We start from the raw sequence: 24,303 nt of genomic DNA, 5'->3' as shown, positions 1-24,303 counted from the left end.
GGAGCCCTCCCAATCCACCCCCAAGCTCAGAGCCGGAGTACGCGGCGCTCCAGGGGCCAGCGGACACTCTCTCCAGGACGGCCCCGCAGGGCGCATCCCTCCCGCAGGCAGGCAGCGAAGAAGGCCGGCGCCGGGCTGCTGGGTCCGGCTCCTGCCAGCTGCTGACCGCGACGCCGCGCCCTCGCCGGGCGAAGCCTAGCGATTTCAGGTCAGGTGTCTCTCCTTCCCCAGGGCCCGCCGCCCACACCGGGGCAGAAAAGCGACTCCCAACGGTATGGAGACCTTCGCATCGGTCCAGCTCTCGCCCCTGGACCCGGGTGAGTGGGTGACCCTGAGCAGCCAGGCAGGGGAAGGGATGGCCACAGTTAGAGCCCTGCCCCTTCTCACTGCGCGCCCAGAACCCAGCCGGGGTCGGAAGGGGGCAGCAGGGCCACAGACAAGGAGGCCGCGGAAGGCAGGATGGCGCAGGAACCAGGGCTTCTAGCCCCTGGCGCATGCTCCATTGTTCTAGGAGACTTCCTTCTGAAATGTAAAATTCTAAGATACAGTCAGAGGAGGGCATGGCAACCCAGTCCAGTGTTCTTGTCTAGAGGATCCCAAAGACCGAGAGCTGGCAGGCTACAGGGTCACAAAGGGTCAGAAACGACTGAAGTGACAGCAGTAAGGTACAATTAAGGTTATCAAGGCAGTGACAGCAGAGCATTAAGTGAAATGCAAGGCACTTCCCAACATGGGACGCCCCTATTCGAGTGCACTGGCCACACACCCATGAAGCCGGCCCTGGTACGTAGGGAGCACAAGTATTGTAACATTTGGAGCAGTGCTGTCCAATAGAAATAAAACGTGAGCCGCACATGCGAGCCGCATTATGTAATTTTAAATGTTCTAGTGTCCAATAAAAAAGGTAAAAAGAAACAGATGAGAGTAATTTTAATAATATATTTTATTTTCCCTAACATATCCAAAATAATACTGAGCAGGGCTCTGTGTGTCTCCTGGGCACAGCACTTTGTGTCCCCCATTTCTTTGATTTTAGGAAATAGCCTTCATTCAGCCTCCATGACCTCCCCTGAGTTCCAGTCAGATTCAAGCAGCTGTTATTTAGGGAAGAGAAGGGATGCAAGACGAGGAGAAACAGTCAAGAGCACCCTTTGGACAAGGGATACAATGTATCCCATCAAGGAATACATACAAACAATTGATATAAAACTTCTCACTGTCTTCCCCAAGTGAGGACACATGGTTTGAGGGCTTTAGCCCACTGTGTCCCTCTTTGCCTGGCAAAGCAATAGAGTTCTCCTTTTCTGCTTCACCCGAAACTGTCTGCAAGATTTGATTTGGCACAGGGTACAGAGAAGCTGAGCTTTTGGCATCAAAAAGTTTTATCATCTCAACAAGTAATCATTATTAAAATTACTGAGTTTTTTTTTCATATTAAGTCCTCAAAATTCAGTATATATTTTATACTTAGGGCACATCTTTTAAAAGACCTCAATTGCCACATGTGGCTGGTGGCTGATAGAGTGCAAGGGGCAGGTCTAGAGCATGAAAAAGGAAGTGGGTGGCTGAAGACTTTGTGTAGTTGCCTCTGGGTGGCATAACACTGGCTGCTAAAACAAATACCTACCAACTTTTGTCAATCACTTCCTGTGACTGGTGGAATTTGACAGCAGAATTCCTGTGAGTGATTTTGATGAGTGTCATGAATATTGAGTCTCTATTTTAACACTGTTACTGATTTTAAAATATTCCTGTATATAACAGTGTCACCCAGACGTTCATTAAAACAGTGGTTCTAATGCTGCTACAAAACAACTCCTATTCAATAAATATTAGAAGGGGAAGTTAGATGTGTCAATTACCAGCTTGTCGTTTTTCTTTTGCGACCCCATGGACTGTAGCCCACCAGGCTCCTCTGTCCATGGGATTGCCCAGGCAAGAATAGTGGAGTGTTGCCATTTTCTTCTCCAGATTCTTCCTAACCCAGGGATTGAATTGCATCTCCTATATTAGCAAGCAGATTCCTTACCACTCAGCCACCAGGGAAGCCCCATTGCCAAGAGGGAAGCCAAATAACCAACCTTACGCTCTATTTGTTAATTCAGAAATGAACACCTTGAGAAATATTGGAAAGTTCTGAGAAATAAAAATTAACATTTAAGAAGGTACACTTTTAAGTTTGCAAAAATGGCTACACAGGCAAAAAGGAAGGAAAAACAAAACCTGGCCACATAGGTGCAAGCAAGCTCCAGGTCAAAGTAATGTGCACCTGAGCTGCTCTGGTTGTGCATGTGAACACTCAGAACAAAAAACCTTGTTTGACATTTTGCATGTGTTTCTATAGAGGAAATTGCATGCTGCGAAAACTGTGTCATTAAGTAGGGTTTTATTTTCACTAACCTTTTGCATTCAGGTAAAGAATTTCCCTGCAATGCAGGAGACCCAGGTTTGATCTCTGGGTCGGGAAGACCCCCTGGAGAAGGGAATGGCTAACCACTCCAGTATTCTTGCCTGGAGAATTCCCCAGACAAGAGGAACCTGGTGGGCTACAGTCCATGGGGTTGCAAAGAGTCAGGACACCACTGACAAACACTTTCACTTTCCCATTCAGAAGTTACAAAAGTTTACTGGCAGACTAGCCTGCCACATAGTGGTAAGAATAGGAAACTACAGGCCATGTTACAAATATTTAATACAAAGTATTTGGCCACCTCATGCGAAGAGTTGACTCATTAGAAAAGATTCTGATGCTGGAAGGGATTGGGGGCAGGAGGAGAAGGGGACGACAGAGGATGAGATGGCTGGATGGCATCACTGACTCGATGGACGTGAGTCTGAGTGAACTCCGGGAGTTGGTGATGGACAGGGAGGCCTGGCGTGCTGCGATTCATGGGGTCGCAAAGAGTCGGACACGACTGAGCGACTGATCTGATCTGATCTGATTTGCTATAATGATATATGGAAATAATAAGTGCAACAGAAAATAAACACGTGGAAACGCACCATCCAACTTAAGAACTAGAACATTACCTATCACGCATCCATCCATCTGTATGCCTTTTTCCTATCTTATCCTGCCTCACCAGAGATAATACTGGCTTGAATTTTATGTTGACCATTTTCTTGGTTTCTTAAAAAGGTTTTATCATTTCTGTATGCATCCCTAAATGGAATATTGTCTAATTTGCTCATTTGAGCTTTATAAAAGTGGCATCATGATTTTATGTAGTTTTCTGCAACTTGCCTTTTCCATACATTTACTTGACCATATTATGTGTATAGCTGGAGTTGATTCGCTGTGGGAAGAGACAGCTATTTATTTATCCATTTACCCATTCTCCTGTCAATGGACATTTCATAGCCTCCAATGTTTTGCCATCTTGACAATACAGCAGTGAATATTTTTATGCATATTTAAGAATTTCTTTGTAATATGTCTAGTTCAATTTTACAAAATACATATAACCAAAGTGTCTTTCAGAGTTGTACCAATTTACACTCCATTTGTTGTATATAAAAGGTTCCACTGATTTTCATCTTCACCAGTACTTGGTGTTACTAATTTCTTAATTATTGCCAATGGAGTTATCAGCTGTGCTGGATCTTTGTTGCTGTGCAGGCTTTCCTTTAGTTGCAACGAGTGAGGGCTACTCTCTAGTCACGGTTGGGCTTCTCTTGTTGTAGGGCACAGGATCTAGGACGCATGGCTTCGGTAGTTGTAGTTCCCGGGTTCTAGAGAACAGGCTCAGTCGTGTGGCCCACAGGCTTAGCTGCTGTGTGGCCTGTGGGATCGTCCCAGATCAGGGATCAAACACACGTCTTCTGCATTGGCAGGCGGACTCTTCACCCCTGAGCCATCAGGGAAGCCTGGAAAATCAGTTCTTATCATGGCGTTGACTTGTATTTTCATGGCTGTCAGTGAGGTCAAGCATATTTTAATTTAAGTGGGAGACTTATGTTTCCTTTTTCATAAAGTGCGTATTCACATCTTGCCCATTTTTAACTGGTTTGTCTTTTTCTTATTTTAAGCTTAAGATCTTAATCTGGAAAAATGTGTGTGTGTGTGTGTATCAGTTTCTATATTTAGCAACTTTGGTGAATTGTATTTAACAAGTTTGGTTTGGTAAACTCTCTGATCAGTTGTAGTAATTTATCCACAGATTCTTTGAGGGTTTTCTACATATACAATTATGTTAGCTGCAAATAATGACAGTGTTGTTTCCTTCTTTCTCCTGTCTGTCTTGCCCTTGCCTTGTGGATCAGAAGAGGCGATAGCAGACACTTCTGTTTCATTCTCCTCTTAAAGGAATGATGCTTTCAATGATTCACCATTATAAATGATGACTATTGTCTTCTTTTTTTTTTTTTTTTTTTTGCTTTTTGGCCATACTATGTGGTATGTGGGATCTTAGTTCCCTGACCAGCAATCAAACCTGTGTCCCCTGCAGTGGTAGCTCAGAGTCCTAACCACTGGACTGTCAGGGAAGTCCCTCCTGTAGGCTTTTTTTTAAAAGATTACATTTTAATGTTAGGAAATTTTGTTTTATTTCTGCTTTTCTAAGAGTTTTTTTTTTTTTTTTAACAAGAATGGACGTTAACTTTTACTGACTGCCTTTACTACATCTATTTAGATAATCATACAACTTCTCCTTTAACCAATTAATGTGATGAATTAAAGTTATAGGCTTTAATGTTAAATGATCCAAATATTCTTGGGATAAATCCAGCTTAGTTATGATGAATTGCCCTTAACATAAGCTGTTGGACTTGATTTGCTAGTAGTTTGTTTATAATATTTCCATCTATGTTCGTGAGGGATTCTGGTCTGAATTTTCTTTTTCATACAGTTCTTGATTGATTTTATCTCAGGGTTATATTAACCTCATATGAGTTGAGGTTAACTCAACTATTAACCTCATATGAGGTTAATAAAAGCATATGAGTGCTTTTATTTGATATTCTTTGTGTGAAATTAGAATCATTTGTTCTGTGAAAATCTGCTAGGAATTGCCCGAAAAATGGCAAGGCTTGTTTTTTTGTTTGTTTATTATTTTTTTTAAGACATTGAAACTGATTTAATTTCCTTAATACTGTTGGAAACTCGAGCTTTCTGGTAACAGCTTTGATAAGTTGTATTTTTCTAGAAATGTTTCCCTTTTTAATAAGTTTTTAATTCACTGATGTAATGTGCTTTATAGTATGCTCACTTATCTGTTTAATCTCTTCTGTATTTGCAGCTTTCTTCAGTTCTCTGTTCCTATTACTACTTGTTTATGCATGCTACTTACAACCCTCTTTTGAAATGAATCTTACCAGAAGTTTGCCTATTTTATCTGGCCATGGCTTGTTGATCATCTCTATTGTCTATTTGTTTCATTTCATAAATTTTTGCTCTTATCTTTATATCTACTCTTAAACTTTCTTTGTGTTTATTCTATTGGGTTTTTTTTTTTTTCTCTTAGAGTGAAAGCTAGCTCATTAATTTTCAGCCTTTTTTAAAGTAAATATCTAAAGCAATAAATTTCCCTGTAATTACCATTTTTGCTACACCCACCAGTTTTGATATTTACAATTTTCATCATGTATCATATAGTTATTTCTATACAACTTTTAATTTCTATTGTATCTTACTTGACTCATAAATTATATAGAAATGTACTTTCTAATTTTTAAAACTTAGAGGACGCTGTCATTTATCTTTCTGTTAAAGACTTTTAATTTAATTGCATAAGCTCTATCCATGATCATAGGTCATAAAATGTGATTGATGTGAATCAAATTCTTTGAAATTTGTTGAGACTGGCTTTATGGCCTATATAGTCAATTTTTGGAAATGTTCCATGTGCACTGGAAAAGAATGTCTATTCGTTGATTGTTGGATGTAGAGTGATTTATAAATATCCACTAAATCAAGCTGGTTGAATGTGTTATTCCAATCTTTTTTGACCCATTAATAATTGAGAGCTCTGTATTGAAATCTCCCACTATGTTAGTGGATTAGTCAATTTCTATCCATAGTTCTGTACATTTTAGTAGGCACCCACAACTTTAGAACCATTATATTTTCCTGATGGATTAAACCTTTTATCATTAAACTGATAAATACATTTTTGCTTTATAGTCTATTTTATCTAATATCAATATAACCACACCAGCTTTCTTTTAATTAGCTTTTGCTTTTGTTCATCATTTTCCGTTCATCCTTTCTCTGTCTTTTAATTTTAGGTGTGTCTAGATTTTTAAAAAATCTAGATCTGAGCTCTTTTAATTGTTTGTCCCTTTTATACTTGTGGTTACTCTTTTTTTTTTTTTTTTTTAATTGGCTGCGCTGGCTCTTCGTTGCTGTGCGAGGGCTTTCTCTAGTTGTGGAGAGCAGGGGCTATTCTCTAGTTGCAGTGGGTGGGCTCCTCTGTGGCTTCTTTTGTTGCGGAGCACAGGCAGGCTCTAGAGCACGTGGGCTTCAGTAGTTTTGGCTTAAGGGCTCCAGAGCAGGGGCGGGGTGGGGGGGGCAGTAGTTGTGGTGCGCAGGCTTAGTTGCTCTGGGGGCATGTGGAATCTTCTCTGAGCGGGGATGGAACACTGTGTCCCCTGCGTTAGCAGGCAGATTCCCAACCGCTGGACCACCAGGGGAGGGCCATACTTTGTCATTACAGAAAATATTTCTACCATCTTAACATTTATTTTTCATTTGTTCTCCTTTTCTAAATTTCTCCATTTTTCCCTCCCTAAACTGACTTTGTTTTCTTACTGTTTTCTCCTCTACTGGTGTGGCGGTTATACTATCTCTGTTTTTAGTAATTACTCTTGAAATTTTACCAGGTACGTTTAACAAAGCCTAAAGTGATCAATACCTGAACCTTTCCAAGAAGAACTCCCAGCACTCTTCCTCCTCTTACCAGCCTTCCTCTCCTTCCCCACCTATAAATTATTATTGGCCAGTATCTGTGCCTGTCCTTTTCAACCCCACACATTACGTGTCATCACCATCTTTCATTAGCAGTGTTTTGCAGTTATTTTAACTGCTATTTCACTGTTTATTTAAATAAATAGTTTATTTTACTGTTTTCTGGGTTAGCAGTTATTTTCTCTGTGTACTTAGAAGTTATCTTTCTGCCTTTTAGATTCGCTGTTACTGTTACTGTCTGATTTGTTGTTTCTTTGTAGGCAGTTTTTCTTTTCCCTCTAGCTGCTTTTAACATTGTTGCCTCTAATGCTCTGTGGTTTCTCTACAATGTGTCCATGTGTGTGTCTTTTTTTAACCTGCTGGATGCATGTTCTTTTTCTCCTGTCCATGTGTTGGTGTCTTTTATCAGATCTGGAAATTCTTAGCCATTAGCTTTTCAAACATTGCTTCTTTATTCTCTCTATTCTCTCCTTCTGGGATTCTGGTTGGATATATTTTAGACCTTCTCATTCCATCTGTTCTTCCCTTAACCTCTCACTGATATTTCTCATCTCCTTGACTCTCTGCACTGCTGCTGCTGCTGCTAAGTCGCTTCAGTCGTGTCCGACTCTGTGCGACCCCATTGACGGCAGCCCACCAGGCTTCCCCATCCCTGGGATTCTCTAGGCAAGAACACTGCACTGCATTCTGGTAATTTTCTCAGATCTATCTTCCAGTTCATTAATTCATTGTCCAGCTATGTATAATCTGTTATTTAGTCTGTCTATTGAGTTTTTAATCTCAACAACTAATTTGTTAAGTTCTATTTGCTCTCTTTTCAGATGCGTCTTGTCATTTTCAATAGTCTCTTTGCCTTGCTCATTTAAAAAAATAACAGCTCTACTGAGATATAATTTGCAAATAGTAAGATTCACCCTTTGAAAGTGTACAATTCACATTCACAGAAGTTGTGAAATAATTACCATGAATTCTTGAAAAATTCTATCACCTGAAAAGAAACTCTATACTCATTAGCAGTAACTGCCAGTTTCCTTCTACCCTCGTCTCCCAAAAATCACTAATCTATTTTCTTTCTCTTTGGATTTGCCTATTGGAGACAATTCATATGAATGGAATCATACTATATATATATATATATACATATATATAAAAAACCTTCTATAACTGTTTTTTTCATCTAGCAAAATGTTTCAAATTTTCATCCATATTTTAGCAAATATCATTACTTTGTTCTTTCTTGTGGCTGAATGATATTCCATTATATGGGTCTACCATATTGTGTTTATTCATTTACCAGTTGATGGACATTTGGATTGTTACTACTTTGGGAGTATTATGAATGATGCTGCCATGAACATTTATGTACCTGTTTTTGTGTGAATATATATTTTCTTTTCTCTTGGTTATATACCTGTATATCTAAGTTATGTAGCAGCTCTATTTAACAGTGTGAGAAGTGCCAGAAGGTTTTCCCATGAGGAAAGCAATGGGTTGTCTATTTTTGGCTGTGCTGGGTCTTTGCTGCTCACGTGGGCTCTCTCTCGTCGCGGTGAGCAGGGGCTGCTCTCACCTGAGGTGCGCCAGCTTCTCACTGTTGTGGAGCACGGGCTCTAGAGCTCACAGGCTTCAGCAGTTGGTGGTACGTGGGCTTGGTTGCCCTGCAGCATGTGGAATCTTCCTGAACCAGGGATCAAACCCATGTCCCCTACATTGGCAGGTGGATTCTTAACCACCGGACCACCAAGAAGTCCCCATCTTTTATTTCTTTAAACATTTCCCTTCTAGTTATTTATATCTTCTGTCTGAAAATTGCAATATCTAAAAACCATAGAGATCTATTGATAAATGTGTTCTATTTTGTCTTCTATTCATGGTAGCATATTTCCTTCTATATTTGATGATATATTTCTGTGAAAATATAAAGTAGGGTTTTTCTTCTGTTCACTAGTATAGCCCCATCATCTGGAACAATGACTGATACATAACAGGTGCTCAACAAATCTGTTACATGAACAGATGAGTCTTAAGGACCTAAGCAGGAAAGTAAACCCCAGAGAAGAATGCATTTGCTTCTGCTCAGTGCCAAGATGCCTACAGACCCAGGGCTATGGTTAGCCTCTATTAGTCAGGCTCTTCTTGGGAAAACAGAAGCCAAATACTCTATGAATTCCAAGTGTATCCACCTTTGTCCAATCAGAAAATGGAAACCACACAGTGATTTAAACAGAGTATGTTTAATATCAAGAATTACTAAGCTAAGATAAAAGAGTAACTATAAGATATAAAAATAACTATAATGCAGAGACTCCCCTGGTGGTCTAGTGGCTAGGACTCCGCACTCCCAATGCACAGAGCCCAGGTTCCATCCCTGGTCAGGGAACTAAATCCCATAAACCGCAACTAAGAGTTGGCATGTCACAACTAAAGATCCTGTTGCTGGCCAAAATCTTGGCCTTTTCTGGCCACCAAAGTTGAACAAAAAAATACGGAGAGTTTGGAGGAAATAGAAAGGTGGCTTTAGTCCTCAGCAGGTGGAGAGGGGAACAGCGTAGGCTCAGGCCTCAAGAACTGACCCCTCCATGAGGAGTCTAGGGGCTTACATAAGGCAAGGGCTGGCTGTCAGGAATCAGTGACAAGGAACAAAGATGATAGCCTCTTGATTTCTTCCTCTTGCATTATTTCAAAGACAGTCACAGGCTGGTGTCAGTAACACAGTAATTGAGTCTGGCAGTTCCGTGTCTCTGTGGCCTTCTTTCTGATGTGTAACTACAAGGGGAAGGGTGTTGTAAGGGTAAATACCAGATAGGGAATGTATTTAGCATAGAGTCAAAGGAAAAATTCTTAAAGAGTTGGGAATACCAGAACACCTTACCTGCCTCCTGAGAAACCTGTGTGCAGGTCAAGAAGCAATGGTTAGAATCGACCATGGAACAACAGACTGGTTCAAAATTGGAAAAGGAGTATGTCAAGGCTGTATTGTCACCCTGCTTATTTAACTTATGTGAAGAGTACATCATGCAAACTGTTGGGCTGGATAAAGCACAAGCTGGAACCAAGATTGCTGGGAAAAATATCAGCAACCTCAGATATGCAGATGGTACCACCCTTATGGCAGAAAGCAAAGAGGAACTAAAGAGCCTCTTGATGAATGTGAGAGTGAAAAAGCTTGTTAAAACTCAACATTCAAAAAACTAAGATCATGGTATCTGGTTCCATCACTTGTGGCAGATAGATGGGAAAACAGTGACAGATTTTATTTTCTTGGGCTCTAAAACCACTGTCGACGGTGACTGCAGTCATGAAATTAAAAGATGCTTACTTGTTGGAAGAAAAGCTATGACAAACACAGACACTATATTAAAAAGCAGAGACATTGCTTTTCTGACAAAGGTCCATATAGTCAACGCTATGGTTTTTCCAGTAGTCATGTATGGATGTGAGAGTTGGACTGTAAAGAAGTCTGAGTGTCAAAGAACTGATGCTTTCAAACTGTAGTGTTGGAGAAGACTCTTGAGATATCAAACCAGTCAATCCTAAAGGAAATCAACCCTGAATCTTGATTGGAAGGACTGATGCTAAAGCTGAAGCTCCAATATTCTGACTATCTGATGTGAAGAACTGACTCATTTGAAAAGACCCTGATGCTGGGAAAGATTGAAGGCAGGAGGAAAAGAGGACGACAGAGGACGAGATGGTTGGATGGCATCACTCACTCAATGGACATGAGTTTGAACAAACTCCAGGAGATGGTGAAGGACAGAGAAGCCTGACGTGCTGCAATCCATGGGGTCTCAAAGTCAGACATGACTGAGCGACTGAACAGCAACAGAGGAAAAATGTGAATTGTAGCTCCTGCAGAGTTAGAGGGCAGAAAAGCAAACTTAGTTACAGACATTCAGAGTTAGGAGCAGTTAAGTGAAAAAAAAACTGGGAATGTTCAGGCCTGCTCGCTGTTCTCTTTATCTTCTTTGCTCTCAGGAAAGGGAAAGAGAAAAACTCATTCCTCTGTTTTCCTTTTTGCTGCAACAATCCCACATGCCATTAACGAAAATAAAATATCCTGCGTGCCATAACTAAGACCTGGCACAGCCAAATAAATATATAAAATATTAAAAATATATAAGCAAAATAAAATAGGACCATTATTTAAAAAAAAAAAAAAGAATATAGTGCTGAGAGAAAGTACCTAAGGAAGGACAAACTATGAAGGGGAGCTACCTTCCCAAAGCTGGGGTTCAGACCGCACTGGAGAAGATGTGGTTGCAGACCACTGTATGGCAGAGAAGTCTGAAAGGTAGCCTGGGCCAGAGCCTGTCCTCAATGTCTGGAAAGCCAAGAAGCAACCCAGTGAAGCACAGGTGAGCAGTGCCCAGGGCGCAGGTGGTCAGGCATGCAGGTGTGCAGAGGGAATTTAGCTCCACTGTAGGAGGGAGGCCTGCAATCCACTGTCTGAGCGCAGTGGGAGGTGATCACCAGACCAAGCAGGAGCTGGGAGGTCACTGAGAGACTGTGTGTTCTGGGTGTGTGTGTGGGCAGCGCACCACCCGAATCGCTCCCATCCATACTACCCTCCAACGTACAGCACCAGTACCAGCAGGGGAACCTTTTCCTCCTCCAGTGTCTTTCCAGTGCCATCTACTGAAAACCTTAACATCAGGCTCGTCCATGATCACAGAACAGGTATTGAAAAGTGAATTTGGAACAAGAGAGAATAAAGTGATAGTTGGCATGCCAAGCATCTCAGTTTTGGATACAGGAAATCAGAGGTTTATATAAGCCTTGGAAGCCTTGGAAATCAGAGGTTTATATAACCCTTGGAAGCCTTGGGGAAGCAAAGGTAAGGGAACCTTCAACTGCAACTTCAGTCTGTAGCACCCACGACTGTGGCTTGCCTGAAGGCCACTCTAATCTCAAGAACCTCTGGGAAAGAACCACCCTAATCTCAAGAGCCTCTGGGAAGCGACCCCCACCCCCACCCCCACCCCCTCAGGCTGCAGCATGTTGCAGGTGAGCCTCAAGAAGCACATCCTGAAGCTACCATGAACTCTTGTCCGCTTACGAGTCTGCAAATCCCTTGGAGAACTGTGCCCTCTCCCTCGCACATGACTTCAGAATCTCTACCAACGGCCTCTTCCGCGCAGCCTCTATTGGATCCCTACAGGGCAGAGGATTCTGGGAAGCAGAGGGTTCTGGGAAATGTAGTTTCCGCTTCTCCTCAGTGAGGCAGAGGAAATCTCCGAGGTGGAAAGTGGAAGTGAAGTCGCTCAGTCGTGTCCGACTCCTTTCGACCCCATGGGCCTACCACGCTCCTCCGTCCATGGGATTTTCCAGGCAAGCGTACTGAAGTGGGTTGCCATTTCCTTCGCCAGAGGATCTTCCCGACCCAGGGATCGAACGCGGGTCTCCCGCATTGTAGGCAGACGATTTACCGGGTGTCTGAGCCACCCGGGAAATCCATAGAGGTGGAGGCAGTAACAAAAGACGATCCCTTGAACTGAGCTAAGGTGGAATCCTGAGGCAGATCCCTTATGTTGCCACTGGCCCAAGGGCAAGCTTCCCAGAAGCAGCTAAAATGGGCATTTGCCCTTAGGGCTGCCCAATCTTTGCTTTCTAATCAGTGCTCCTTCCTCCAGTCTCAGGTCCATGATTTTTGTTTGTTTAATTTTAGTGGTGAGGAAACGATGATTTCCTTCACTATGTGCATACCCAGCAATGCATTAAAAAAATTTTTTTCCCCACGATCCAGTTGTTTTATAGGGAGGGCGCCCTTCTAGGAATCAAGCCCATCACACCACCAAGAGGATCCAGGCTACTTTTTATTTTTAAATATTTATTTATTTGACTGCCTCAGGTTTTTGTTGCAGCAAGCAGGATCTTTCATTGTGGCACGTGGCCTCTCTACTTGTGGCATGTGGGTGTTAAGTCATTTTGGTCATGTTCGATTCTTTGCAACCCCATGGACTGTAGCCTGCCAAGCTCCTCTGTTCATGGGATTTTCCTGGCAAGAATACAGGAGTGGGTTGCCATGCCCTTCTCCAGAGGATCTTCCCGACCCAGGGGTCGAACCCACATCCCCTGTATTGGAAAGTGGTTTCTTAACCACTGAACCACCAGGGAAGTTCCCAGGCTGCTTTTTAAAAGAATGATTCCAACTCAGCAAGGTCCTAAAGTCAGTGGAATAATTTTAATGCCACTGCTTAGAATAGAAAAAACACTAAGAAATAAGTGATTCAAATTTGTGGCTCTATCACAGAGGCTTGTGAGGATCTGATGAAAGCTAGAGGCTCTGCAATGTATATGTATCCTCAAAACATGTTGCATAAATTTCAGGTGGTGCAAAGTCCCCTGATGCCCATCTGTGGACCCTGTCCATGGAGAGTAAGAACTTGACAAAAGAGAAATAAGATCCATACAAAATGTTAGTCCAGCTTTTATAAAGAGGGCAAAGCAGTTGGCATTTTTCTCCCAGTGCTGTTCTAAACATTAATAAAAGCATTTCTAACTATATGTTCACTGCTCACCATTTCTAGCATATTAGTTTTAAATCATATTAAAGACATAAAGTTTTTCTTGTTACACAAGAAAATTTGCAGTGGAAGAGGGCTCCTTGTGTAATTAAGGTCTACAATGGCTCTGTGCCTGTTTCATAAGGACTGAACAGGGTTTTACTAACAAGTTATTATAAAGATTTGTTTGTAATAACCTTACTTATTTTCATTTTACATTTTCATCATTTAATTTATGTCAGAGCCTTAATCAGGAACAAATCCCAACTCAAACTACGTTTTATGGGGAAAAGATACTTTTATGCAGTGGTCAATTTTTTTTAGGAATGCCCTGGGGAAAAAATTGGATTGTCTTGTTTCGTGCATTTTAGCCTCGTCTCCCCACCCCGACCCCAAACCCAACTACCTTACGGGTTACCCAGGGAAGGGATGGCAAAGCAGGAAGACCTGGAATTCATCCTGGCTTCTGCTGGGTAACCTCGCATCACATCTTCAAGTTTCTGTTGGATCATCTGTCAAAAAGTAATGGCAGTACCCAGAGTGGGTGGGCAAGAACTGTAAGGTTGCGAGAAATATCGGTTCCATGTGCACTATTCCGATACAGTTCAGCAAATGCTTATTGACTGATTGGGTAACTGAGAATTGGCTCTGGTTAGACATCCAGCTAGGAAAAGGGATCCCGCTTTGTCTGCTGGGTCTATTCAGCCTTATGACTTGCCCATTGTTTGATGGAGGATACTGTAGCCAAACTAATGAATAGTTAATTTAAAGTCAGGCAGCTAGGGCTTTTTGCTTTGGGTGGAAACTTAATTCCCAGACAATATATACATTATGTATAGACGGCCTGTACCTACCTCAGCATGTGGCACTCAGGCCAGAGCCCCGCACAGGAAGATGATGGAAAGGCAGGGGAAGATGAGACATAGGCTGGGGGTGAATGGCCCAGTTTAGAACTTCGCTCTCACATCGCAGGGGTGAGCAAACTCCAGGCCACGGGAGCGAAACGTACAACTTGATTTGTCATCAGGATGATACTGTCATGGTTGCCTCTGCTGTTGTCCAGAAGGTAGTCTTTTTTGAGTCCTACTGCTAGGCACAGTGGGTTTCCCAGGTGGCCAGGTGGCGTAGTGGTGAAGAATCTGCCTGTCAGTGTGGGGGCACAAGAGACATGGGTTTGATCTCTGGGTCGGGAAGATCCCCTGGAGTAGCAAATGGCAATCCTTTCTAGTATTCTTGCCTGGAGAATTCCATGGACAGAGCCTGCAGGGTTACAGTCCATGGATTCAAAAAGAGTAGAACATGACTTAGCGACTGAGGATGCATACATGCTAAACTAAGCATCTGAAGTTTTTTAAGATTAAAGATCATTTGAAATGGTATTTCTGTTTCCAGTTTGCAGTTTTTCTTTTTAAGATTTTTGTTTTTAATGTGGAATATTTTCAAAGTCTTTATTGAATTTGCTACAGTATTGCTTCTGTTTTATGTCTCGGTTTCCTAGCTGCGAGGCATGTGGGATCCTAGCTCCCTGACCAGGGATGGAACCCACACCCCCTGCACTGGAAGGCTAAGCCAATGCTGGACTGCCAGGGAAGACTCTGCTGTTTCTTATAAAGCTAAAGGGACAATTACCATTGGAGCCAGAAATCCCATTCCTAGGTGTTTACCTAAGAGAAATAAGATATCGGTCCACACAAAGACTTGTATGTGAATGTTCTTAGCAGCTTTATCACAGTAGCCCCAAAGTGGAAACAACTCAAATGCCCCTCAAATGGATTAACAAACCATGGTACATCCAGACAATAGCATTCTACTTTGTAATAAAAAGAACTGAACTCTTGAAATGTACCAAAATACTGAATCTCAAAAGCATCATACTAAGTGGAAAAATCCGGATAGAAAAAGCTAGTTGGTTCCATCTGTATGAAATTTAAGAAAATACAAAACTGTGGTGACATAAAGACAATCACTGCTTGTCAGGGTTGGTGATGGTAGAAGAGAGGCACCAGGGCCTAGCCCATACCAGTTGTACAATAGATGCTGTCAGCAGTTGATAAGAGTGAAAGAAAGGACCTGAGTTCCTTTCTGGCATTGAACCCATGGACTCCCAAAGCAGGAAGCACCACATGAATTCTGGTTTTAGAAGCTCACGTCAGCCTTTTCCACCATAGGCTCAGGAGCATGTCCTTAGAAATTCTTTTGAAGGAAGACCTTTGAGCCCACTGACCTGTTTTATAAAATAAGTCTAAGATGAAACTTAAGTAAACTTTACTAATGTTCACATAAGAGCCAGGATGTGGACAGTGGCAGGCCCTGGTACCCTCTCAGTGGGGAGTACCCACTCTGAACTTCGCCCAGCTTTCAGTGGCAGATGCGGGGTCGGGGGGTGTGCGGCAGTGGGGAGGCTGAGAATAATTCAGCTCTGGGCTCCAACGGGGAGGCAGACTTCCAGACAAGGTTTGAGTTTACAACAAATGTAGAGAAGAACGCTCCCTTTCATTAAGGCGTGGAGGAGCACAGACTCTCTTATTTTAGGGCTTTTGTTGAAGCCCAAGGTAATGAACCACCCGCTTCTTCCCTGGCCTGCCTGGCCAGAGAGGGAGCAGCTGTGATTCTAGAGCATCTGCCCTCACTGATGGCCCAGGGGAGGCACCTGCCTCAAGCTGGTCCAACCAGAACCTGCACGAGAGCTCAGCATTGGGCCCAGAAGAGTCCAGGCTGACTCTCCTTGCCTCCTGGATGGAAGCGAGGTGAACTTGGAAGTTGCTGGCTGAGGCCATTTGATGCTGATGCTCCCTAGGACACAGGGAGAGCCAGTTTCAGAGAGAGAGAAAGGGATGGAACAGAAGCAGAGTTGGAGGGAGGTGGCTTCCGGGATTCTCTGAGTCCAGGTCCTGGTCTCGTCTGTTCCCCAAGGCCCAGATGCACCCTGGTACCTAGATTCCTTAAGATGCCCATGCCCCTATAATATAGAATCGCTTTTCGCCTTTGACCTGGCCCCAGGTGTTTCTAGCGGTCACAGCCACACGAATCTTAATGAGATGGCCCTAGCATCTGTCACATGCGCGCAGTCTCGTCCCCATGGACTGTAGCCCACCCAGCTCTTCAGTCAGTGGGATTCTCCAGGCAAAAATACTGGAATGGGTAGCCATTTCCACCCCAGGGGATCTTCCCAACCCAGGAATTGAACCTGCGGATTCTTTACCACCGAACCGCCTGGGAAGCCCATAGAATTAGTCATACAGAGTGAAGTCAGTCAGAAAGAGAAAAACAGATATTGTATTATTAACACATATATGTGGAATCTAGAAAAATGGTACAGGTGAAACTATTTGCAGGGATAGAGATGCAGACGTAGGGAGGACATGTGGACACAGTGAGGGAAGGAGAGAGTGGGACGAAGTGGGAGATTAGGATGGACATATATACATTCCCACGTGTAAAATAGGTAACTCATGGGAATCTGCTATAAAGCACAGGAAGCCCAGCTCAGTGACTTGTGATGATCTAGAGGGGTCCGAAGAGGGGGTGGGAGAGAGGTCAAAGAGGCGAGGGGTATATATGTACATATAGCTGATTCACTTCACTGTACAGCAGAAACTAACACAAAATTATAAAGCAATTATATTAAAAAATTTTTAATGAAAATAATTGGAGGTAACAACCTCCTTCTGTCTCTTCCCCCAGTGTGGTCACCCTTCAAGCTTCCTTGAGGATGACTTCTGCCTGGGGGAGTGTGTCCAACAGGTGACACCAGCTGGTAGAGAAAGCCAGTCTCCATCTCCTGAGGTCCCTGTTCCCCAGGGGTCTGTCCTTGTGCCGTAACCCCTGTTTCCCACAGCAGATGTCCCTGCATCAGGCCTTTCCCGACTGCCTTTCCCCCAGCATCACTGCGCCTTCCCTGCCCCATTTCCTCTCTGTCTGCCCTCCTGTGTTCCAGCTTCTGAGTTTGGAACTCCATGTCTTGTGCCTCCCAGATGGTGGCTACAGTCTAACAGGGGACTTCAAAGCCTTCCTGAGAGATGATGAATATTAGCTGAACCTGTTGTAATCATTTCATAATATGCTTAAATCAAGCCATCATGCTGTGTGCCTGAACGTGCACAGTGATGTATGTCAGTTATTTCTCAATAAAACCGAGTGGGGGAAGCCTTCGGGGGAGGCAGAGTAGTGTAGGAAGATGTTTTGGGAAAAGAAATATTTTCAGAAGTCCTTATGTAATCTTGATAGAAAGATGAGGATCCGTTTCACTAGATTTGGAGTGAGAAGCCTAGAGTCTAGTCCCGTCTTTGCTTCTAACTCTCTGTGCAACTTCAGGCTTCGTGTCCTCAGTAGCAGGATGGCAGAAATGAATGAGATCAAAGGCTTTGGGGAGCCTTGTGAGGGAGCCTCGATCATTGCCTTGGAGCTGGCAGGGGGAAAAAAACAGATGACACCTGGGGCCCTGTTTCTCTTCACTGAGAGTGGCCTCCCTTCTGTTTTATACACTGAACATCCTTCTCAAGTGTTATCTTATCTCCGGTTTCCAAACAAGCAGATCTTGAGGCAGAAGTGTATGTGCCAACACTTTATGGGGGAATGCGATGCCAAAGAAGCAGACCTGAGGGAAAAGCCGGGTGAGAAAGAGACGTGGGAGAGGGCGAAGGGCTTGGCTGGCCCCCACACATCTCCCCTGATGCTCAATCTTGTGGGACCTTCTTCAAAGAAACTGTGTGAGGCTTAGGATAGTCCACTCAGAAAGAGGAAGAGAAAGAAATTCACCAGCCAACCCTGCCCCTTACTGGGCAAAGGTTCACCCCATGGAGTGTCTGACACTCCTGTACCCTGAGGCCAGAAGTTTGGGGGTGCGGTGGGGGTTGCCATTGGCTTGTGCTAGAGTGAAACAAATGGCAAGACCGGGAAGACAGGTGTGGCTGAGAGGGTCTTAGGTGAGGCATTAACAAGGAGCTCATGGGACTTCCCTAGTGGACTGGTGATTAAGACTTTGTGCTCTCAGGGCAGGGGGCACAGGTCCTATCACTGGTTGGGGGAACTGAGATCCCATATGCTGCACAGCACAGCCCCAAGATAAAAATAAATAAAAATTAGAAGGAGCTCATACAGCTCTTGTTGGAAAAGAGTGAAAACATCTGCTAAAATAAAAGTTGAAACCACAGGACCATTCCAAAGGACCTCCCCAGCTGCAAAATTCCTTAATGCTGTTCACTGAAATTGCAGCTGAGACCATTTGCCCCTCGGTGGGCAGGAACCATAGCTCCAGAGAGTTGCAAGCAAGATCCTTGGAAATGTGTGCCCCTCAGTGCCCAAGAACTGGAGCCATATTTGCTCTATCCCCCGCCCCAGCCCTGCTCCCCTAGTTTCCATGCAATTTGAGAGCTAACGCAGATGGTGTTTTCAAAGAGTCCTGATGGGACAGGAAAGGGGGAGGGGGCTGATAATCCCACCAGACTAGGGAGTGTTCATTATGTTCATTCAGAAAGTCCTGGCCTCTCTGCCAGCTTGGACTCCCCTCCACTTAGGGGCAGCTGTTGGCCCCAGCCAGGAGGCAGATTTGTTGGTATTTAAGGGATTGGAGGATTAAGTGATCCAGAGAGGCCCCCACTGCACAACCTCATCCTCTGATGACTGGCCGCCCACCTCTGGGTATTATTAAATGATAATTACATCACAGGGCACTGTATGTCCCTTCCTTCGGAGCCCAGCAGGCTCACAAAGGCAGCAGAGAATAAGATTGGGGTCAGAGTGGGAAGCCTCAATCCTTCTTCTCTCGTGTAGGCATAGAACAATCTGTAGATGGAAGATCAAACTCAAAATTAAATCTGGGATCCAGTCTGAGTGTTGTTCTTGGCTGACCTCAGCTATACTGGCTTTCCCTGGTGCAAAGCAAGGACATCCTCTGCTTGTTGATGACATGGTGAGGAGGAAATGAGAGAAAGGGAGCTATAAAGCAAGTGTGCCCTTTAGTGAGGCTGGGGTGGGTGTTGGGGTGTGGCCTACGGGCTGCTGGAGCCCAGGATGGAGTTGAAGTTGATGGGAAGTGGCCCAGATGCACGTGCCAGCCATTGCCAAGATGGGATATTTGGGCTCTGATCAAAAGGATAAGGAATAAACCCAACAAAAGTCTCTCAAGAGAAGAGACAGAAAAGAAAATAGGACAGAAGAAGATCCATCATGGAGGCACACCTCAGGTCCAAAGACAGACTGTTGTACATAACAGACCCACCAGTGCCAGGCTCTATGTCAAGGCTTCATGTGCATTATTTCATTGAATCATCCATGCCGTGGATGCAACAGGCTCGTTACAGATGAGCAAACTGAGACTGAGAGAAGTTGAGCAGTGTACCCAAGGGTCATAGCTAGTTAGCGACGATACCAGGATTGAAATCCAGGCAGTCTGCCTTGTAAATTATTCTCCGACTTTTTTTTTAATTGAAGTATATGATGATATACAATGTTGTGTTAGTTTCTGATGTACAGCAAAGTGATTCAGTTACGTATATGTGTGTGTGTGTGTGTGTGTGTGTGTGTGTGTGTATCTGCAAGCGTGTTCAGTCGTGTCCACCTCTTTGCCACCATGTTAAACTGTAGGCCTGCCAGGCTCCTTTGTCCATGGAATTTTCCAGGCAAGAATACTGGAGTGGGTTGCTATCTCCTTTTCCAGAGGATCTTCCCAACCCAGGGATTGAACCCGTGTCTCTTGTGCCTCATGCATTGCAGGTGGACTCTTTATTGCTAAGCCACTGGGAATTTCTCATGTGTGTGCGTGTGTATACATATACATATATTCTTTTTCATATTCTTTTCCATTATGATTTATTACAAGATGGTTATTCTTTTATATTCTGTATTCTTTTCTATTTTCTACTATGGTTAATATGTTCCCTGTGCTGTACAGTAGGCCCTTGTCTCTTCTCAGGCTTTGCCCTCTGCTCTCTTTTCTCACAGGGAAACTGTCTCCCCAAGCAGCCTCTAAGGCTCTGTCATCTGTATTCCTGTGACTCACAAGTCTGTCTGCCCAGCTCCCAGGTCTGACCTAAGTTTCAGATCCATGGGTCCATCAGCCTTCCTAACCCACCTCAAGTTTAACGTGTCCAAGGATCAATTCTCATTTAGCCTAAACCTGCTCTAACCCCCTTCCCAAGGGGCACCTCCACCATCCACCCCGCTGCAGAACCTGGCCACTGCCTGAGCTCTTCTCCCCTCAGCCCTGACATCCAGGTCACAGCCGTGGTCCCTCCCACACAACTCTGTGTGTGTGTCTGCACCCGGTATTAGTTGCAGGATCTTCAGTCTTCACTGTAGCATGCTGGGTCTTGAGTTGCAGCATGGGGATCTAGTTCCCTGACCAGGGCTTGAACCCCAGCCCCCTGCATTGAGGGCACAGAGTCTTAGCTGCTGGACAAGCAGGGAAGTTCCCTCCCACACAATTCTTGACATTATCAATTTTCTCCTTCCACTATGTAACCAGTCCAGGATCCTCACTAGAACAACTGTGCCCCACATGCTCCGCCTCCTGGTCTCTAGTCCTGCCTCCCTGCATCCATCTGCCCTGCATGCTGGGAGGTCTAAAACACAAATATGATGGTGCTCCCCTGCCTCATAGCTTTGAACTGCTGCCCCTTGTTCCCAGGATAAAGGCTCTCCTTAATTCTGTTGCCTTTCCCAGGTCAGCTCCTCTTGCTCTTCCTCCCTGCCTTCTGCTGTTTTCACTAAACTACTTTCTGTTAGTCCAAACATTAGGGTCTCTCTGAATGCCAGGCCTCCTGGTGGGCTCTTCCCTCTGCCTGGAACACGCTTCCCTTATGTGTTTGGTAGACTTCTGCTCGGACTTCATTGTTCGTTCAGAAGTTCCAAGTCACAACTAGGATGTCCACCTGAAACCAGGTCCCTCTAAACCGAGTTCGTGATTAATATCTCTGTCCAAAATTAATTCCATTTCTCATCATCTCTGATCTCTGTCCTGTGCTAACTGAACACTAGTAAGCCAAAGTCAGATGATTGAAATTGCTGTTGATAACATTGTTAATGTACTAAAGTTGCTATTAGAGATATCATCATTAACATACAAACTCATGTTGTTTCTCCAGGGCAAGTTGAACTAACAGACGTCCCCCCACCCCCCCCACCAACTATGGGACCATCTGGTTGAAGAATCATAATCGGAGATACTTTGGCTCCTGAAACAACAATTAACGAATGTCGCAAGACAATGATTAATCCCAGCCTCTTCATTCTTCCTCTTTAAAAACCCTAACTCAGAGACTAAGGTGAAGAAGATCTGAGGCTTGTCTCCCACTCCCTTGCTTAGAACCTGCAATAAACTGCAATAAACTTAGAACCTGCTTAGAACCTGCTGTATTTTCCTTCACCAAGTGAACAACAAAAAAAATTCTTGCCCACCATCAAGCCATCAGCCACTGCAGCTGCCCTCCATGTGCACCCTGAGGGGCATTCAGGATGGAGAGAAACAAGATACTGGCCCTAGATAATTAAGATGCATATCAAAGGTCAGTGAGCCCAGACTCTTGCCTCTTCCCACACACTAAAATCATTAACTTGAGATATTTGTTTTTTGTGACTAGCAGTTATCTTCTGATGTTTGACTACATTTTTTTTGCAGCAAAAACTCCTATGTATCCTGGCTCCTAATGGCAGAAAGTGAAGAGAAACTAAAGAGCCTCTTGATGAGGGTGAAAGAGGAGAGTGAAAAAGCTGGCTTTAAAACTCAACATTTAGAAAACTAAGATCATGGCATCTGGTCCCATCATTTCATGACAAACAGATGGGGAAAGAATGGAAACCGTGGCAGATTTTATTTTCTTGGGCTCCCAAATCACTGCAGCAGTGATGCTTGCCCCTTGGGAAAAGCTATGACAAATCTAGACAGCATTCTAAAAAGCAGAGACATAACTTGGCTGACAAAACTCTGTATAGTCAAAACTATGGTTTTTCTAGAAGTCATGTATGGATGTGAGAGTTGTGATGTAGGCGATAGATAGGCTTCAGGTTAGATATTTACAGCTGGCCTCCTGTTTGCATTTCATGGGGCACCAAGAAGTAGGCTTCAGGCTGGGTACTTAGAACTGTTAGCATTTTCTGAGACTAGAGATGGGTGGGCTCCAGTTAAGACATTTTCAATCAGACTTCTGATTGCCCTCTGAAACGCAGGTAACAGCATAAACAGGGTAAATAAGCCAGTGTTTCTCTCTTGTAAGCACCTGAAGGTAATAGTCATGGCAAGGACAAAGAGGAGCAAAAAACCCTGTTTCAGTAAAGGATTAAGGGATCTCCCTGCCCCCTCTTTTGGGACAAGGGAGACACTACAGATGTGCAGAAAGGTTCTTTGTGGGCCAAAAGGCAGAGGATGACACCAGGCCATAATGAGTCTTGCTCCTCTCAGAAGCCATCACTTCAAGATCCATCTTGGCTGAGGGGTGCCTGTGCGCCCAGGGGAGGGTCCCAAGTAGGTCAGGTGAGGAAAAAGAAACCACATAATTGGCCTGAATGGAAACAAAGACCCAGAACTGAGCTATATAACCTCTTTACTGCATTCCTCCTCACTAGGGAGGACACCCACAGCCTTTCTCTCTGGGTGTGCGTCTCTGCCTGTCTTCAAACTAAACAAACCATTTCTCTGTGTGCTCTCCCACTTGCTGTTATGCTATATCTCTAATAATAAACTTTGTATCTGCATTTACAGTTCTTGCCTCTGTGATAAATGCATTTTTTCACTGGGGGCAAAGATCCAGGGAAAAGTAGCTTCTAGGCTCTAGCCCTTGCTGGTCTGGTGGCTAGGATTCCTGGTTCTCATCCAGGCCATTCATGTTCAATTCCTGGGCGGGGAATTAAGATCTCACTTCACACCACACTCACTGCTGTCTCGCCAAGATCAGCTGGACCCTAAAGAAGGCTGAGCGCTGAAAAATTGATGCTTTTGAATTGTGATGCTACAGAAGACTGTTGAGACTCCCTTGGACAGCAAGAAGACCAAACCAGTCAGTCCTAAAGGAAATCAACCCTAAATATTTATTGTAAGGACTGGTGCTGAAGCTGAAGCTCCAATACTTTGGCCACCTGAAGAGCTGACTCATTGGAAAAGACCCTGATGCTGGGAATGATTGAAGGCAAAAGGAGAAGGGGGCAGCAGAGGATAAGATGGCTAGATAGCATTACCAACTCACTGGACATGAATTTGAGCAAACTTATGGATTGCTGCAGTCCATGGGGTTGCAAAGAGTTGGACACGACTTACCAACTGAACAGAACATCCTGGCTTCACCCTTATCTCTTTGAAACAATGCCTCAGAGCTATCTGAGAGGTTGTGTACTGGTCTACAGCTCTCAGGAATGTCCCAAATAAAACATAATTCTCAACTTTTAGGTTGTGCTTTTTTTCAGCAACCACAAGTCCTCAGTAAATTGGCTGTGCTCCACCTCAGCAAATGGAGTTCAGTTCCCTAAGCTGTCCTCCAGAAGCCTTGTCTGACACCACCCCCTCCAAGTCTCCAACCTCACAGTATTCAGTATCTTCCCCACCTCCACCCCCCCACTTACCAGTCCCCCTATTACTGAAAGGTATGTGTGTGGGGTCTGGCTTCTCACCAGTCAGAAGCCAATAAACAGGCCAGGTTGGTGAAAAGGAAAGTTTCTTTATTTCAGATGCCGGCAACTGGGGCGGGGAGGGGAAAGGACATTCATCCAAAGGCCGACTCCCCCCAGCCCCCACCATAAGCAGGAGGTGAGAGCTTTTATAGACAGAGTGAGGAGGGACCCTACACTTTTGCCGACAAAGGTCCATCTAGTCAAAGTTATGACTTTTCCAGTGGTCATGTATGGATGTGAGAGTTGGATCATAATGAAAGCTAAGCACTGAAGAATTGATGCTTTTGAACTGTG

The 24,303-nt window shown here is 44.0% G+C and overlaps 1 long non-coding RNA gene across 1 annotated transcript; it reads left to right on the top strand.

Moving 5' to 3' along the window:
- LOC138989483 (uncharacterized) lies at positions 1-23,106 on the top strand. Its single transcript, XR_011465784.1, has 3 exons — positions 1-317; positions 21,495-21,914; positions 22,028-23,106. It is a non-coding gene; the product is annotated as an uncharacterized lncRNA (long non-coding RNA).
- The last annotated feature ends 1,197 nt before the right edge of the window (positions 23,107-24,303 follow it).

This window comes from Bos mutus, chromosome 10 (assembly GCF_027580195.1).
Source record: "Bos mutus isolate GX-2022 chromosome 10, NWIPB_WYAK_1.1, whole genome shotgun sequence".
Lineage (NCBI taxonomy): Eukaryota > Metazoa > Chordata > Mammalia > Artiodactyla > Bovidae > Bos > Bos mutus.
The sequence above is the reverse complement of the archived record's forward strand: the minus strand, read 5'-3'. Positions and strand labels throughout refer to the sequence as shown.